Genomic DNA, 5,473 nt, shown 5'->3' with positions numbered 1-5,473 from the left:
CCCTCTTCTCAAGAGTCTCAGTCTCTAAAGCCACCTATGACCAAATAATTCTTGATATGGTTAAACTGCTGTTTTCTCCCCCCAGTATCAAATTAGAGGGGAAAGTTCAGGAGAAAACATTGATATTTTCACAAAAGATACAAATTTATATATCCTAACATGTATCATTTTGAATCTCAAATAAGAAAACACAATATTCAGTATTAATTAAAAACTGAAAAAGGTAATGGTGGTGATTCATGGGGTTTCAGTCCAAAATAAAAATGTGGAAAATGTTTACTTTGGTGGATCTGTGTTGATGTCATATTTCTCCTTGAACAGCTTCAACTGTTCATCCTTCTTTGTGTCTCTCTTTTGAAATGTCCTGTTGGCAATATAGTACAAACCCATAAAGTATCTGTTACAAGCATTGAGTCCTGGCAAGTGATCACATGTGTTCTTGGCATCAAGCTGTCTTTCTAGACCACATAAGTTATTCCTCTAGTTTCAGGTGTGTTCCGCATGATGCTATGACAAATAGGTCCATATTTCCCAAATATTATCATGCCTATCTTCAGCTGTGATTTTGTAAGGCAAATTTCTTATACACAAAATCCTACCTACTTCAGGGGGAAGTCCAGTGTTCACTCTCTTGGATGCTTGCATCACCACCTTGGTGGACTGGTGAGGCCACTGCAGCAAATACTAACATTCCTCCTTGCTCTTCCAGAGGTCTCTCAGCTTTGAGACCAACACAGTGTTAGATACAGGAAATCTGCACCTATATTTTGAGCTCCCCTCTGAGTTGTGGCTGCTGGAGTGGCTCTGCTGACCTTCAGGCTGATGCCTTCTGAATTATGGCCAGTTCCCTGAATCCTTGGCAGGCAGTGGTCTTCTACAAGCTACTCTGTGGCCAGAAGCAGCCTGTTTTCATTACCTTGCTCCTGGAGAAGAAGCCTTGGGGCCTGTGAACTGCCAGCAGCAGGGCTGCATTCTTTCTGCGGCCTCTGCCCCCTTGGCCAAATGGGTGAGGCTGGTTTCTGACAAGAACTGCACCCTCTTCAGCTGTGCTGGTTTTCCTCATTGAAGAGTGAACATCTCATACAAAGGGGGCTGACTTGGTCCTCTCTGATGAATGAGTGAAGGGGCAGGTTTCTGCTCCTGGGTGTCTCCTTAGGCTCCATGTCTCAAACCCTTGTGAGGTTTACTTTCCAGACCCCACAGCTGCCAGTCAGGGGTCCATGCCCATCTCTGAGCATGGAGGTGTAGCAGGGCAGCACTGGCCATCACCAGCCACCTTGATTCAGCTTCAGCTATGGACAGAGCCTCAGGAAGAAGTGGAGATGACCACAGGAGGCCAGGGATAAGTCCAGCCCAGTGTCCTCCAACTTGGTCTTTTGGCCAAGGCCAGAATGTCTAGAGGAAGGTTGTTGGGAAATGCCTGGCCTGGTTTCAGGAGCTGTAACCCTGCCGACAGGCTGGAGGGCCCCAAGGCTGGAAATAATCAGGAGGCCTTGGAGAGGCAAGCTCCTGAGGAGACTTGGCCTGTTGTCCTCTGCAGGGGTGTAGCCCCTGCCTCTGCTTTGCCATGGAGGACTGGTGATCAGTGATGGATAAGTTACCTCGAGCTGAGGTAAACAACCTAAGACAGGTCCCAGTCAGTATTGGCAGCGGACAAGAAATTGGGGGACACGGAGAAGGGGCAAAAAGGCCTCCGTGCCTCTCAGCTTGGCTTCAACATGGCCAGACTCCTCATTACAGCTGAGAAGCAGTCTCCTTATCTCTTGGAGGTTTCATTCCCCCATACTTGGCTCAGGCTTGAAACAGTGCAGGAATCAGCCCTAAATCAGGTCTGGCATATCCTGGGGAAATCAGGCCTAAAAGTAAATTCTTTAAAGTGTGCTTTGTTCTTTCCTTAGATCTCTGGCCAGCTCATGCTACGAAGGATATTTACATTATTTACACCCCTTACCCTATATCGTTAAGGTGCTTGCCCTTATCTCTAGTCTCTTTTGTTTATTCTAGTTTCCTCTCGCACTCATGTAAACCAGTGTATTCCTGTCACTTGTCTTCTTAAACGCATCATATATTCTATGTGAAACTTAACATACGAATGTAATGAGATAATGTATGCTTTGCTGTTACTTAGCCCCACTGATAAGTTTTTCAATAAAAGCCTTGGAAAAAGGGTGACGGGGCCTTCTCCACCAAAGGGATGTGCCACGGCTTTCTCCGGTAAGAGAGAAGTGTCCCCGTCTTCTCTCCTGGCAAACAGAGAAGTGTTTGCAACATTTTGTGTTTATCCTCCTCATCCATGACAACCCCAGGGCGGGCTCTGCAGGATTCAGAGCCCTCCTCCCACTTCAGCTGGCCCCAGCCGGAATCCCTCAGGTTCAGGAAGTGCCTGCGGTGGGGCGGCCCGTCTAGCCGCCAGGCAGTACAACAGTAGGTGGTCTTATTAGTCTGCCTCCCAAGACTGCTGGAGTCATGGTGGGCCATGAAGGTGGGACTGGGGTGTGGGGGAGGGTGGGGGTAGAAGGTTCTGCCTTTCTGCTTGTGCCAGTTCATGGGTGATCAGCTCCTTTCCTTACTTGGGCTCCTGTGAGCAGACACTGATCCTCACAGGTGCCTCAGCCCACCAATGATAGCCACTGAAGATGGTAAAACACTGTGGGGGTCAACACTTATGCCATCTTGCTGTTCCCATTTATACCATGACTAGGTTGTGGGCTCCATCCCCAGTTAAGGGGTATAGGAGGTGACTGAGACTGATAAATATTTCTCTCTCACATCAATATTTCTCTCTTTCTCTCTCTTTTCCTCTCTGTGTGTGAGATCACCCACAGGAGCAAGTCTTAACGTGGAATCCCCATGCTTTGTGATTCTCACAAACATGCCCAGATTCCCGCACAGAGCTTGTCACACATTATAGCGGTTATCAGTGGAATGACACCCTTAAAATACTTGACTTTTCCTCAACACTTAATAGACTTTGCCATGTGCCACTGCACCAGCAGACACAGCTACAATCCAGACCCATGGCCACTGGGCTCTGGGACACTGTATGCCACTGCACACCATGGCACCCCACCTCGAGCCCTCAGTACTACTCAACTTTGACTAGAATTATTTTTGTGAGCCCAAAGTATCTGATATCTTTACAAAGCATTGTTAAATTGAAAAATATATGGGACGAAGTGACCTTAATTAGAGATGAGGAGACAAAAGAAAAGAAAGAGAAGTAAAAAGCTACTGGAAATTGAGGAATAAAGGAATGACATCAGCAAGAGGGCAGAATAGGAGTTTGTAGGCCTCAGATACAGACACAAGTAGTAACCTGCTAGATAGTAAGGCACCACTGGAGAAGAAGCAGGTTGGGAGGTAGAGAGTGGTTCTGGGTGAGTACTACTAACAACCAGATCTACAGAGGGCTTAGTATGTGTCTGGCACTCGATATGTAATGTATATGAACACACTTAATGCTCCTCAGAAACTTGTGAGAGAGATGCCATTATTATTCTGATTTTTATGGAAGAGGAAACTGAGGCTCAAGAGAGAGTAAATGATGTATCTTAGGCTACACAGTGAGGAGGAGGCTCAACAGGAATCCAATCTAGTCAATTGGTCTAGAGAACATGTTCCTATTCATTACTCCATAGATGAGTTGTGCTTGGAATCTGGGTCTGGAGTTTCAAATTAAATTCTAGGCTGCTCATATGTGAATGGTAAATTACAGAGAGCAACTTAGTAATAAAAGGGACATTTTAGTTTTTATTCCCTTTATCGACAGAAAAATAGCTGGACAATCCAAGGAAAGAGTATAGAATGAAACTATCAAAGAATTATTGGTCTAATAGTATCTTATATTTGTACATAATATTTTGTATTTTACAAAGAGTGTCCATGAGTACTATTACATTTATCTTGCAAAATGACTTGGCAAAACAAGTATTATTATCTCCATTTTACACAGATGAGGAAATTGAAGCTTGTAGACATTAAGTGATTTCCAAGGACAAATGGCTCATAAAATGGGGATTCCAGACTTCTGACTTCTTTCTATTAAGGATTATTACAAAATTGTGAATGAAATATTTTTATAATCTCAGTTGAAAGAGTTGCTTACAGATGGTTTTCTTCTCATTTAAATCACTTTCAAGTGACTGCTATGTCACATTTACTTTAATTATTAAAATTATCAATGAAAATAAAAATTGCAGTATGTAAGAAGAAAACTCATAGATTTTAGACATGATTCAATCCAATTTATTAATCATAAAGGCCATTGGTAGATTAGTGTTCATTATTTTCTTTGGGCAGATATTGTTAAATTGACTTTAAACAATTTTCTGTCAGTATATTTGTTATTTAGTTAACATTTAAGAACACTGTTTAAGAGTGGAATATAGCTTTGAAGTATAAAAAGGGAGTAAGGAGGAGGTGAAAAGGCTGACTCATTTTTCAGAATTATTCATGTTGAAGAGAGTGGCACATTTGAGTGTACTGCTCCTGACACTTACAGTGAATGATGAAGGAAAAGAATCATGGTGGTGCATATGGACCACAATGATCACTCTCATTTTTTCACAGGTGGGAGACTGGTTCTTTTTCCTCTTAATTTCTGCCAAGGTTATACTTTTGTAGCCCACAAACTCTCAATCAGCATATATGAAACAATATTCAGATTAAATGTTGGTATTTGTTTGCTTGAAAGCTCTAGAAAGTGGGATAGGATTAGGACAGATTATGAAATTGAAGATGACAAGGTGGTAAAGTTAATACCACATTTTTTCTCTGTCAACATGGACCTGAACTAACACATTAGAATCATATATTTAAAGAACAATGAAATGGCATGAATCTTAGGACCTGAACTAACACATTAGAATCATATATTTAAAGAACGATGAAATGGCATGAATCTTAGAGAGCTGATGAAGATAATTAATTAATTAACTAACTAATTAATATACCTTGTTTGTTGTGGAAAATAAGAGAGATACAGTGGGATTTAGTGACATAAAGTTTACAGTTTAATGCGAAAGATACAGTTAAAGAAGGAAGTATCAGTTTAACATGACTGACCCCTGGTTATCCGAACTTCCCATTATCCCATCTAGTGACTGGACAACTCTCAATGTATAGTGTTGTATAAGGCCTAAAATTAAGGGCCAATAAAATATGTGCATTGACATTTGGTGAAAACTGGGAGGGCCTTGAGTGGCCTCACTGCAAGTTCCCCTACCACTTTGCTCACAAGGATAGGGTCCCATAGTCAAACAACTTTCCTTATCACAGGGGCTGGGCACACTGCCTGTTTGTCCCTGAGTAGTGGATTTTGTTTTCCTGGCACCCCACAGAGTTATTCAAAGCAGCCAATCACATTGTTCCCCAGGAACCAGAGGTCATCTGACTCCCTTGGTACTACAAAGCCTGCCATCCTCAGCCTCTGGTTGTTCGCTCTATTCTAGAGTACAACCCCTGTGTGGTCCTA

General features: G+C 42.7%; 1 pseudogene; it reads right to left on the bottom strand.

The window, feature by feature from the left end:
• Positions 1–276: 276 nt before the first annotated feature.
• LOC129071171 (splicing factor 3B subunit 6-like) lies at positions 277–1,063 on the bottom strand (annotated as a pseudogene).
• Positions 1,064–5,473: the final 4,410 nt, after the last annotated feature.

This window comes from Pteronotus mesoamericanus, unplaced genomic scaffold (assembly GCF_021234165.1).
Source record: "Pteronotus mesoamericanus isolate MK-2021 breed Mesoamerican mustached bat unplaced genomic scaffold, CSHL_Meso_final contig_26, whole genome shotgun sequence".
Taxonomy (NCBI): domain Eukaryota; kingdom Metazoa; phylum Chordata; class Mammalia; order Chiroptera; family Mormoopidae; genus Pteronotus; species Pteronotus mesoamericanus.
Note: the sequence above shows the minus strand (reverse complement) of the source record. Positions and strands in the feature narration are given on the sequence as shown.